The 13993-nt window shown below is 38.2% G+C and overlaps 1 protein-coding gene and 1 non-coding gene across 26 annotated transcripts in view; one reads left to right on the top strand and one right to left on the bottom strand.

Moving 5' to 3' along the window:
• PPP6R3 (protein phosphatase 6 regulatory subunit 3) overlaps positions 1 to 5696 on the bottom strand; it is an 88381-nt gene extending 82685 nt beyond the window's left edge. For 6 of the 25 annotated variants that reach the window (XM_034416754.3, XM_087881020.1, XM_087881051.1 and 3 more), the window contains exon 1: positions 5003 to 5556. The gene's annotated coding sequence lies outside the window, so the exon portion shown is untranslated. Of the gene's footprint in view, positions 1 to 5002 lie in introns of all 25 variants that reach the window. The other 19 variants (XM_034416753.3, XM_034416755.3, XM_034416757.3 and 16 more) reach the window with 5 other exon arrangements.
• Positions 5697 to 5718: 22 nt separating this feature from the next.
• Positions 5719 to 5791, top strand: TRNAA-AGC (transfer RNA alanine (anticodon AGC)). The gene has a single exon. It is a non-coding gene; the product is annotated as a tRNA-Ala (tRNA).
• The last annotated feature ends 8202 nt before the right edge of the window (positions 5792 to 13993 follow it).

The raw sequence follows: 13993 nt of genomic DNA, 5'->3' as shown, positions 1-13993 counted from the left end.
CAAAAAAATATAAGACGGGGTTTTATTTTTGGGGAAACTCAGGTATTTAAGGAGGAATAATCAAAAGCAACCTGCTTTTCTCTCACACGTCATTATTTCTTTTTCGTAATGGCTGCATTCACACATAAACTATAGTTTGTGTCCTCTAAACTCACCACAATGAGCACATTTTATCCATAATAGTTTAGTATCATATATAAATTAGATCAGTAACCTGAATTTATGAAAAACTTCCAGATTTTTTCCTCATCATCCAGCACATCCTATCATATTCTGCCAAAATCTACTTCATAACCATAAAAGATAGCACTAGATACGAAAGATGGAACATTTTTTAGAAATAATTTTATTTCATGTATTCCCATTTATGTATTTTGGGCAGCATTCTGCTAAAGAGGAAGAACAAAAAAATGAATATAGTCCCTCCTGCATTTTTTAACCTAAACAATTTCTAAAAATATTTAAGTTTTATCTATATATTACATTATTGCATGTCTACTAATTATGTTTGTCCTAGAGCTGACATTTTCCATCTAAACTGAAAATAATTCACCTGACTAAAGCTGAATTATTTTATATCAACTTTTTCACCTAAAATCCAGATGCTATTAGATACTAAATGACCACTAAAACTATTATTTATCTCATACCCTATTTTGAACTTAAAAAATCATAGTATTATTTTATAAAAAATAAAGAGTGAAGCTAAATTATGCATTTTAGATCTTATCCGGCTATCTTTCTTGTCAACATTTTAAAAAGAAGTTACAGTGATGCTAGAATTATATCAAAAACGGCATAAAGAAGTGAACATTTCCCCCATGTATTCGTTATCAAATTGCAAATGCTACAGTGTGTCCTATCACGAAAAAACATTTGTTCACCTCTACACTTTCACCAGCAGCATGATCAGTAACTTTGGGGGGGGGGAGGGGGGAGTTATCTTTGTAAACAAAAAAGTATTATCTCAAACACTGCAGCCTCATTTAATTCAACGTCTTCTGTCAAAGATGATTCTAAATTAAGAATATTTTCTCAGAAAAAATATTGCATAAAAAACATTTTGATCATGAATTTCTAGTGTCGTGTTTCATTTAGCAGAAAACCCTAGTATCACTAATTTACTATTTGTTTTAGAGACATTACCACACTGACTAGGACTAGTTTATTGCCCAGTTAATTTCAGCAAATAAAAACTCATCTGAATTCTACTTAAGAATGGTTTTAGCATTATCTATTATCTTTTTTTCACACTTGTGCAATTAGAGAAACAGCATAACCTGCTAGAATGTGCATTGAATTTAAGAATACTTCTGCCTTTTATTTCAAGTAACTTTCAGAAAAATAGAAGACCAGACAAATTTCTGCATCCCTCTGCATTTTTAATCAAAAGTGCTTTGAATCCAGTGGCCCTTTTTTTCAGGCAATCAAGTATATATGATTACAGCCGTAAGGTAGAATTCCTTCCACTTGAGCTGGTGATCCATGGACACATTGTTTTTAAATCCATGGATACATTGTTTTTAAATCTGCAATATGGAAGCGATTTAAAATTCTTTGGGATTATAACTTTAGCTGTAATTTTTTTAAAAATCACAATCTCAATCCCTATCTTGTATGATTCACAGAACTGAATTTCATTACTGGATGTTTTGCATCCTACATACAGTAGATCTCAGTAATAAAAATATTCCATTTCCAATATATAGGTCAGTAAAAATAGCTTTGACTTTTTTAAAAAAAGAAAAAAGATAAATCAAATGAATTCTCAAAGCAACTGAAAAAAGCCACACTGCCAAAATAATTTTATAGTTAATTAAGATGGATGCCAATATAGATCTCCAAATTGCAATTAGTCTCAAAAAACAAGCAGGATCTAACCTGTTTGCAGGAAGGTCATGCACAAGGCAATGGTAAATTACTTATGTATTGTTGCCATAAAACTTCCAGGGTCAAGTCTGTAAAACAACAGGACTTGAGCTTGACTTGAAAGCAATGTTATCTTTTCAATGTGGAAGTACAGAGAATAGTAAAGAATGTGAAAATTACACCACACTCTCTAGCCAATATAACTTTTTTAATACTACTTACAGAATTGAGAGGTGCAAGAATCACAGATAGCACATGTATGAAAACAGAACTTAAGAATTCAAACCTAGAAGACTAGTACTTTCACAAATCAAACTTGAGATGCCAGGAGGAAAGGATCAATGGTTTTAAAATATTGATTGTTCATACTAACAAAGCAGATCACATGGTATTAAAAAAGTAAAAAAAAACAATTAAACAAATCCTTCCTGACCCTAATATTGCTGGATGCATATACAAAATTACATTAAAGTCTGGGAATGGAAATAATCCAGTCTAAAATTTACCACATATCTAGAGTTGTTTATACTTCTTAGTTACAACTCATATTATTTAGAAAATTGACATTCTCAAACTTTGTGGTGCAATGATGCCCTAAACTAAAAAAATATATATGAGTGCCTCATGAAAAAATGAATTTATGTGATAACCTCACCAGTAACAGATGCATAAATAATGAAATAAGCATGCCATTTGACAGGTACCTGAAGGAGGGGATGTATCCCTCAGTTGAGAAGCAAATAACATCCACAACATAGAAAACTACCTTCACACCCTGAGAAAGTCTAAGTAGGGAGTCCAGCACACAACGAATACACTCCAGAAAGATATGCAGTAGAGCATGCTGGCCTCCTGTTATAAGATATCAACACAAGGTTTGCAGTGGGTTGAGTATCAAGATATAACATGACAAACATACTAGGGAAAGACATCTTTGAAGAGGGAAAAAGATAAAATTAGGCAGGAATCAGTGCTGAAACTACAAAAGTTGTTGAAGTCAGTCACATCTGGATATTATATATGGTTGTGTCTAGCACTAGCATCTTGGAGATCACTAACTTCCAGACATATGAAACAACTATGGCCCACTCTGTTCCTGTCCTCTAGTTTGAAAACTCCTACAGTATTATTTATTACAGCATGGTCAATCAAATTTGATAGTAACTATCCAAAATACCTGGCAGACATATTTTATTTATTTATTAGTTCGATTTATATGCCGCCCTTCTCCGGAGACTCAGGGCGGCTTACAATGCGTTAAGCAATAGCCTTCATATTTTTGTATATACCTGCTTAGTACTGCTTTCGGGGGCCCCAAACGGTGTTCTTTTTTATAGAAAGTCAGCTTATTGCCCCCACAAACGGGTCATTTTACCTACCTCGAAAGGATGGAAGGCTGAGTCAGCCTTGAGCCTGGTGAGATTTGAACTTGCAGTAATTGCAGGCAGCTGGTGTTACTTAACAGTGCTTTAGTCTGCTGCGCCACCAAGGCTCAATGCAACTTTAAAGCTACAACTATTAAATATTTAATTTATATTTACCCTGCTACATTTATTTATTCAGATTTATGGCTACCCAACTCCCAGTGACTCTAGGAGGGATATAAATAAAAAAATATATAAAACAATACATATCAAAACCACCAAATAAATTGGTGATCAAAGACACTAACCAAAATAACATCCCACTTCCTAGAGATGGATTCATTCAGCACTCAGGCCCTACGCCAGTAGGAACAGCAAGACTTTAAGAGCCTTACAAAAGGTCAATATGATTGGGGCCATCCTAATCTGGTGGACAGGAAAGGGAGAGGAGCTTTTAAGCAGAACAGACTCCATGATTAGAGAAGTCACACTTCTTGGGTCCCATAATCCCATTAGATACATTGCTTGATGGAAAGGCCCCAAAGAATGCCAACATTGTCTGACTTGGTGGAAACTAAATAAAGTTGTATAGAACAATGTCAGTAACTCACAGACACCTCTAAAAATGATTATGCTGTTTAGATATTAGCACTGTTGAACTGAAACAGCACTAACATAAACGCTGTGCAGCATTTTATTAAGATCCCTGGCTATTAAGATTCAATTTTGCAGCAAGAGACCCACACCTCTACTTTGAAAATAATTACTGATTACTTCAAAAGATTTTAGAGCACTATCATTTAAAAACAACCAGCTGAAGTTAATATTTTCCCTTATGCCCGGGGAATGTTTTAAAGGCAATGGGGAAAAATTAGACTAACTTATTCACACAGGATAATACATTTTCGATCCTTCTTCACTAATGTAGAATGAACGTATTATTTGTTAACAGAAATGAATTTGAAGCTATTCTGACCACAAATCAAAATCCTGGCTTCAGGCAACCACTCTCTAAAAACCAGCCTAGCTCTCTACTTTTACAAGCAGTTGACCTCAAATCTCGAGTCCAGAAGTTACCCAGACACGTTTACGTATCAATTAAGGAGAAAAAGAAATTATGTTTCAAACGATCGCTTTAATTTCCATTCATCTAACAACAGAAAAGGACATGAATGGCGTCCCTTACGTTCCCAGGGAAAGGAAACCAAAGGACTGCCGGGGGAAGCCTGCGGGTGGCAAGAAAACAAGAATACGTGGGAATGCACGAACGCGTGTTGGAGGTTCTTCCCCTCATTCTGTCGGGGAAGGGGCCCTTTATGGAAATCCTACTCGACCCACAAGGCAGGGGCGAGTGGAGTTCTCTGCTCTCCCCCCCCCCTCCTCGCCCCCACCGACAGTAAAGGGAGAAAGGACGCAGGCCCGCTGCGACACAGAATCGAAGGCCGGGGAGGGGGGAGGGGGGAGGGGGGCGAGTGCACTCAGGAAGCAAAACAAACCGGACAACTAGGCCGCTGCCGCTCCAAGTTACGAGCCAGAGGGCAGCATTCCACCCCCCCACCCCCACCCCCCGCGCTTCTAAGACGCCGAAGGGCTGGTCGTGGCGACGGAAAGGCTAAGCCGGCCTCCCAGCTCCGGTTCCTTCAGGACCGCCTTCCTGCTGCTTCCTGCGGCCGACGCGTTTCTTCAACGAAGCAAGCCACCGTCGCCGCCACCCCCGCCCCGCTCCGCTCTCCCCTGCCCTGGAAGAAAGGGAGGCCGCAAGCTCCTACCCGAAGGCAGATGAACTCCTTTCAACGAAGAGGTCTCCCGCTCGGGCAAGCCAACCCCTTGCCGCACTCAGGCGGGAAAACTGCGGCTCCCTACCATCATCGACTCTTCAAGATGGCGGTCATATCGGCTTCTTCGAACTCTCCTGTCTCCGTCCCCCCATTCCTGCCAATCAACCTTCCACAGGTCACGCCTTCGCCCAGCAGGATTTTTTTCTATTGGACGGTGGCTAAACTTTCTGTTTTCTATTGGTTCCAGAGCGTAGTCGATCATAAGGAAACCGATTCGCTATTGGGTAACAAAGGGATAAAGGCCGGGGTCACGGCTTCATTTAACCAATCAGCGTATTCGGATGGGTGACTCCGGCTTCCCACCGTCACGCCTTAGCAACAACTGTACGTCATTTTGAAAGACTTTCAGATGGCCCAACTACTAAGTCCCATTCCGTTTAAAAATAAACCAATGGGAGCCAATCGTTTTAGGGCTCAGTCCAATTGCAAGTCACGGGGGCAGAGCTGAAGTACTTCCTCCCACGGCGCTGTTTACTAACGAACGTGCTGTCCTATTGGACAACATAGGAGTCCAAATTAACGTCATAAAATTAAAGGACAAGAACTGCCTGACAACAACGACTTCTTTCACAGATGGGGGAGGAGTTAGAAATCTGTCGGTCAGTTAAAATGGCATTTCTAAGCAAGTTCAACCCTTCCACTCCGAGGGGGAATTAGCTCAAATGGTAGAGCGCTCGCTTAGCATGCGAGAGGTAGCGGGATCGATGCCCGCATTCTCCAGTTTTATTGGTCATATATAACCTTGTGAAAAATAAGGTCTTCACAAGTTTGTTGTGATAATGACAGCATTTTTCTCAAACACCGGCTGTAATTATATTTTCCCCCACCACAGAGTTGCACACACCAACGTTTAAATCCTCTTATCTCCGCTATTCCGCAATCTCTCCCCCCTCCCCCACCATTAACTGGGTTTATGTTAAGGTTGGTTGACAGGAACTCTTGCAAATTTACCTGTTATGATAATTATAATAAGGAACTGGTCCTAATCCATGATATCCAGGGCGGGGCCAAAGCTTTCCAGACTGACCCAAAGGTGCTTTTTCAAGAGGCAACTGGACTTTCTTTGTTTTTCTTTGAAGACGTTTCACTTCTCATCCAAGAAACTTCTTCAGCTCTGATATTCCCCCACCATCCAGTCAGCTGAAGAAGCTTCTTGGATGAGAAGTGAAACGTCTTCAAAGAAAAACAAAGAAAAACAAAGAAAGTCCAGTTGCCTCTTGAAAAAGCACCTTTGGGACACCCTGGATGACTGAGAATCTCCAGAGACATTTCCAGATGTGAGATTTTTAGCATTAGCAGTGGGCAAAAAAAAAAAAAAAAAAAAAAAGGAAGAAAGAAAGGAAAAGAGAGAGAGAGAGAGATTTCTTCCACCAGCACTGGAAGAGAATCTATGGAGCTGGCTATTTCTTTCTTTCTCCTCATTGTTAAACTTAAAAGAACCAACTCAACAAATAAAAATACAAATGGCACAGCACAGCCCTTGGATTGAATGAGGGTTTGGGAGGGGAAACTTAGAACTTAGAACAACTCTATTGTCAGTTTGAATGTATATTAAAATGAAATTTCGTTGCATACAGCTCTCAAAGGGTCACCATCTCCAATATACACTACACAAATGCAACAAAATAAATAAATAAATACAAAATTATGCATATACCCACATATTGTGAAGTTTCCGAGAGATGCCCTAAATGTCAACTTGCAAAGCTTTCAAGTTGCCACATATATTATATGACCCAGAGAAAAAGAGAAGAGAGAAAGAGAGAAATTTATAGGCACCACCAGGACTGCTGGGCACAAAGTGATACAAAAACATCTGCCATTTGGACAGTGAGCAGAGCTTTGACGCATGTCAATCAAAGTCCCCTCTGGGTGGGAGAGGTTTGGCTGTGCATGGGAGCATCCATATGAATCAATTTACCTACAGAGATTCCTCACATTGACCTCATTTGTTATACTTTATAATTCTTGGTAGTGTTAACCACATGGTTTTTTTCTTAGTTTAAAGCTTAGACTCTTTTTTAGAAAGTGATGTAGAATTTTATATGCAGTAGAATTTGTTGACTAATTGGAATCCCCTTGATAGCACAAACTCTGTACTTATTTGCTGTGTTTTATAATTGCATATTTTTCATTCTTTTTATGTTTATCATGCTTTATGTTTATATTCTTTTTTAAATGTTTAAGATATTTTTTTTTAAAAAAGGAATAGATTTATGGCTGAGCTAAGTTTATTTGTAGACATAATTAAACCTGTTAGAAAAACTAAGTTTTAGTTATTTCATAAAAACCTGTTTCTTCTTAGGTTATCCCGATATCTTCCCCATAAAGTTTCAGTACACTACCTTAGGGACTGAAAAATCAGAAGTCTGGTAGCAACTAACACATTTTATTAAAAGCTCACGAATGGGCATGACTTCTAATAAAATCTGCTGATTGGAAAAGAACAGACTGCTGTTCTCCTACAATGTCTATTTAGAGACTGAAAGATTCTAAGCCTGAGAGGGGAGTAGCAGTGGCAGCAGAACAAAAGGAGAGGAAAGGAAATGACCGGTATCCCACCCCCTGACATGGGGAATATGCAACAGACTCCTCCAGGACAGTTGCTCCTGTAGGAACAGGTGGCCAAGTGGCCTTCATGGAAGCTTTAGGCTGATGCACCAGTTGCAATCCTAAACTGGGCCCCAAAGCCCTCACTTGAGCCTCTCACTACAAGACCAGGTTTCTGTAGCCTACGCAATGGAGAGGTGCCTTTGAACATAACCCAGTAATTACAATTGGTGCAAAATGCAGTGGTCAGGACACTAGCAGTGTGAACTGTTGCTGTAAAATAATACCGTCATCTGTTCTGGATTATTTCTGCAGTCGTTTCATTCTTGTTGCTCAGTGCTATCACTATTTTCTCCACAACTGCTTGCTCCAATGTAAAATTATAATGTCTCCAAGGTTTGGGGCATATTATATGCCAGTTTTCTATTCTCTTAATGACCACATTGTTTAGCAATGGTTCAAAGTTTCAGTGGAGCTGAAATAGTAACTTGATGACTGATCCTCGCATTTATGACTGCTGTAGCATCCCTGTGGTCATGTTATTGACATTCAGATCAGGGGTGGGTTCTGTTTACCTTTACTACTGGTTCGCAACTTCGAAGCTTCTGCACATGTGCAGATTGCCGATGATGACATCGGGGGGGGGGCGGAGCCTCCCGCCGGTTTTACTACTGGTTCTTGTGAACTGGTCCGAACCAGGGACAATCCACCACTGATTCAGATGCTTTACAATAATTGCTTTCAACAAGTTCACAGTTTGGACTTGCAGTGTCTTGTGGCCATGTAATCATCATTTGCAACCTTCCCTGCCTGCTTTCCGCAAAGGCAATTGGGAAGCAGGCAGGAGGTCACAAGTTGTTCCTGAATTCCCTCCCCACTCCCAAACACAGCATCTGCATACCTGTGGCATCCACCCAACTGCCGAATTTGTTCAACGTTCACCTGCAAATCCTTCAGATATTTAGCCAATAATATGGCATAATCTAAGCAACGTGGTGGCACAGTGACTAAGATGCTGAGCTTGTCGATCAGAAGGTTGGCAGTTCAGCAGTTTGAATCCCTAGCACCGCCTAAAGGGGTGAGCTCTTGTTACTTGTCCCAGCTTCTGCCAATTTAGCAGTTCGAAACCATGTAAAAAATGCAAGTAGAAAAATAGGGACCACTTTGGTGGGAAGGTAACAGCACTCCATGCGCCTTCGGCGTTGAGTCATGCTAGCCACATGATCATGGAGACTTCTTTGGACAGCATTGGCTCTTCAGCTTAGAAACAGAGATGAGCAGCTCCCCCTAGAACTGGAAAACGCTAGCACGCATGTATGGGGGAACCTTTACCTTTACCTTTATGGCATAATCTATGTACAAAAGTAACCTACATCATGTCACCAACCAATACACTTATCACCTTAAGCATTCCTTATACATTTTCTCATTAAAAAGGGTTAAGCTTATAAAGACACCTCATGCCTTATTCTCTGCTAAATGCTACATACTCCATTTATTCTCACACATGCTTTACATCCATCCTATTCTGCTCTTAATGTAATCAGCAATCCATCTTCATATTATTACAAAATATTTGAAAATTCAAGCCTGTTCGTCAGTTTATGACACATTTTTTTGTAAATCAACAAAGTGTATAATAAACTTTTCCCCACACTTACTTGCTGAAGTACAAAACTGTTGTGTCCAGTCTCTATTTCTCATACAATCATGTTGCACCTCCAAAGTTTACTAATTGTCTCTTTTTGCCAAGGGACACACTTAACAAACTTACCTCTTACAGTTTTTTTACATTGAATCTTTCTACATTTTAAATACGTAATAGTACAATTCTTTCAATAGGCACACTTTAAATTGCTTTTAAATTTACTTTCCTGGAGGTTTCTTATTTAGCACTTTTCATCTACTTCCAAACAATTTTTATTTCCATCAGAATCACTCTTCATAGCATTTCTTTTTGGCCTCTTAACCTCAGTCATCCCTTGACGATTTCCTTGCAATTATCTTTTTTTCTATATACACATTATATCCCTGATCCTTATTTTCAGCAGTAATCATTCTCCTTTGTGCATTTTTTCTCATCTTTAGCTTCTTTCACTTCATTCTATCAAGCTTCCCGTGTCATGCTTCCCATTACTGTAACTCCAGTAATTTAGTTTTTTATTTATTTATGGGATTTAAATGATTGCCTATCTCATATCAAATGACTCTAGGCAGCTCACTACATCCATAACACATAGTTAAAAGCAAAGGTCCCCTCCCCAGGCACCAGACCAAACATCCACACAACCAAAAACCCAGTGCTTGGTGGAAGAGACAGTTCCACAGAAGTCTAAACTATATTCAGCATTAATATTCTTGTAACAACACTTAATTTTATATTGTATTTCTTTCTCCATCGCTTCTTTCCAGATGTATCAGATCTAAAAAGTCCATTAAACTATAAACGCGCACATGGAAGTTGGTGAAAAGGTATTAAGAATCTACTCACAGAGAAGCAGACTCCAATGGTACAAATAAATACACACTCGTTCTAATTCATTACAAAGGCCATCCCAATATTTTGAAACCCGTTAACAAAGTAATAATATAAGTGCAAATAATGAAAATCTTAGAATAGGTTTCTGAATAAACAAGACAGGGTTAATTGAAGTGTCATATTATCTGTCTTGACATAATAAATATTCTGTTTGAATGTACACATGTTAAGGTCTTTTCTGGTTTGGGTGATTCAAAATGAATCTCCATATTATTTGTAGTCATTTCTGACTGGCATTAAAATTTACCAAAGTAATGTCAAAATTATTTAGTAATTTATCTTTTCACACTATGTCTGCAAAGTCACTATTCCATCCTGGTTTTATTTATCCAGGGGTGCAGTGGAGTGAGCCAGATTCCAAAAGGGAAAAATAGGTGACCTACATATTGATTGATTCTGGACATCTGGTGACTACTATGAGGGGGAGGAGGAATCTTATTAAAATATTCACTTGTTGGCAGAAGGATTGCTTCAAAATCGTGTCTGATCTGCTACTGAAGCACACCAGTGGAGAGATTTTATAATATTCTTGTTTTTGTTCAAAATAAAATATATTATTAAAATATTGTATTTCCAAGCATTTGACTGCAATGTTTAAATACACCATTGGAGGGCAATCTAATACCATCTACTTGAATATTTTTATAGAGTTCTGTACTTTTCTTATTCATTCACATTCTACAGTGGGTAGCTTTCAGATGTTGGTATCATCTGCTGCCGCCTTCTGGACTCAAATTTTAATTCTGTGCTCTCAGGGTCCACATAATGAAGATACCAGAGACTGACACAGCCAAAGTTGAAATCCAGAATACTACAGACATTACTTTCCTGCTTTTATTTACTCTTTTTGTTTCAAGGATAAACTGGTCCTATGTTTCTAGAAGAGAAGCAACCAAGATGGCCCCCAAACAGCATGGCAGCCCCAGTAATAAGTTTTGGTGATATAATAGCAAGTGTCAGTGACAAGCTGTTTGTCAGGTTATGACTCACTTGCTACCTTTGCCCAAATAGGAATGGGATTTGTCATAATAATCTCAAATTGATGCTAAAGCTGTCATGATATGTCTCATAATAAATACTATGTGTGAACAGTAAACATGGCCTAATGGGTTTACTTTAACAGCTAAGTATTTTAGCATTTAATTTTCCTTGTCCCTTGCACTACCAAAACTTGAATACTATGTTTTGACTTGTAATATAGGGAGTCCACGATTTACAACAGTTCATTTAGTGATGGTTCAAAGTTACAACGGCACTGAAAAAAGTGACTTATGACCATTTTTCACACTTATGACATGTGCAGCATTTCCCATGGTCATGTGATTTATATTCAGATGCTTGACAACGGGTTGATATTTATGACGTTTCAGTGCCCTGGGGTCATGTGATCATATTTTGCCGTCTTCTGACAAGCATAGTCAATGGGGAAGCCAGATTCACTTAACAACCATGTTGCTAATTTAACAACTGCCATGATTCACTTAAATGTGGCAAGAAAGGTCGTAAAATGGGGCAAAACTCATTTTACAAATTTCTCACTTAGTAACATAAATTCTGGGCTCAATTGTGATCTACCTGTACTACCTCCTCGTTCAATGACAGATGGAACCAATACGGGGTGAGTACACATAGTATTTCATGGTACCTGATCTGTGCATAGAGCTGCTAGGTGGACCAGCAACACAGCAGGCAAAAGATTGGGCAGAAAAACTATAGTTGGAAAAAAAGAGAGGAAGAATCCACCTAGACTCTTCAGAAAGAAATTTCATTTAGATGAGTGTAGCCTGCAAATGATGAACCTTCTTGTTCCCATATCCAACCATACGGAATTGTTATTGATGTGTACTAGACATCTGCCCAAAGAAAGAATCTATGGCTTGAACTCATGGAAAGTATGGAGAATATGTTTCTACAATAAACACTTGTCTAAATACAGAATCCAGGAATAGGCTACAGTGGCCTCTTGTTATTTATGCCTGGTTAATTCATCAAAAGAAACTGACACTCCACATTTAGGAAACAGGAGAATACCTACTGACTTCTCGTTTGCTTTATAAGAAGTCTGGCTTCAATCATTTCACAAATTGGAAAAACACCTGAGTTTGGAAAAACAAATCTCACCAAAATGTAAACTTGAATTCTGAACCTCTGGAGATGATGGATGGTTGCCAGCCTGCCAAAAAACATTGACTACTGCAATCAGCCTAGCTAAACTGAAGCCTTTCTTTCTTGTCTGTCAATTTTATACTGATAATCATGTTCTAAGGCTTTGTTTTCAATCAGTAGAAATGAATTTTATGCACTGCATGGACCTGTAAACAGCATTTTTTCTGTAAGATTAGATTAAACCAAATGTATTTAATCTTTTATGGAATATTTGAAAATTAAAATAATATAAGTTAATATCTGCAATTGTTTTTAAGCTTTTATTTTGGGATTCTATATAGCTGTATTCAGTTACCGTTACGTTGGCTTTATTTCAGATTTCAGTAGTAAAAAGCTTCCTTGTAATGGAATTTGGATGTCACAAACATGAAAATTTACTGTTATAAAAATAAGATACCTATTTGTATAAATGAGGCAGAAAGAAGACAAATTTATTTGCTTACAGCCAGCTTATTCTCCAAGGGAGAATAAAATTATTCTCCAAAGTTATTTTCCAAATTTCACTTCACACTGTGCTGAGGAAATGAATGTTTTTGTAGGATATGAATTAGGATCCAAGTGTCAAATGCATTTAACCAGAAATATCCCATTAAACTTGTTCTGTTCAACAAATCGTTCTCACATTTTAGTTTTGATGAAAGCTAACTTATCTTAAAACTATTTAATGTTAGGTTCTGTTCCAGATTCTGTCGCCTTTTCAATTGGCACCACATATTTTTTGTAAGAATGTATGGCTATCATCTGAGACCTTATTGAAAACTTTCCTGTAAAACAGATCCCCAAAGCACTTTTGTGTATGAATGTGTGTGCAGCCTTTCTGCAAATACACAGCATTTTATTGAACTCTGATATTCTATGTTGTGACAGATACAGTGTTCATCTTTTTTGGAAAACTGCAACTTTTGAAAAATGGGTTATTGGGTGGAAATGTTAAATACTGCTTCAGCACTTAAAAAGAGTAGCCCCTTCACAAATAAATTGTGCAGAGAATTCCATCTCTGACTTCAGAAAGCTCAACTCAACTCAACTCAACTCAGAAAGCTCAAACTGTCCAAGGAGCTGCTGATACAGTTCTACAGAGGAATTATTGAGTCTGTCATCTGCACCTCTATAACTGTCTGGTTTGGTTCTGCAACCCAACAAGAAAGACACAGACTTCAGAGGATAATTAGAACTGCAGAAAAAACAATTGCTACCAACCTACCTTCATTGAGGACCTGTATACTGTACGAGTCAAAAAGAGGGCTGTGAAAATATTTACAGGCCCCTCACATCCTGGACATAAACTGTTTCAACTCCTACCCTCAAAACGATGCTATAGAGCACTGCACATCAGAACAACTATACACAAGAACAGGTTTTCCCCAAATGCCATCACTCTGCTAAACAAATAATTCCCTCAACACTGTCAAACTAGTTACTAAGTCTGCATTACTATTAATCTTCTCATCATTCCTATCATCCATCTCCTCCCACTTATGACAGTATGACTGTAATCCTGTTGCTGGTATCCTTATGGTTTATATTGACTGTTTCCTAATATGATTTGATTGCTTATTTGTTCGCTACGACTATCATTAAGTGTTGTACCTTATGATTCTTGACGAATGTCTCTTTTCTTTTATGTACACTGAGAGCATATGCACCAAGACAAATTTCTTGTGTGT

Source organism: Pantherophis guttatus, chromosome 1 (genome assembly GCF_059756535.1).
Source record: "Pantherophis guttatus breed Tessera chromosome 1, ASM5975653v1, whole genome shotgun sequence".
NCBI lineage: Eukaryota > Metazoa > Chordata > Lepidosauria > Squamata > Colubridae > Pantherophis > Pantherophis guttatus.
Note: the sequence above shows the minus strand (reverse complement) of the source record. Positions and strands in the feature narration are given on the sequence as shown.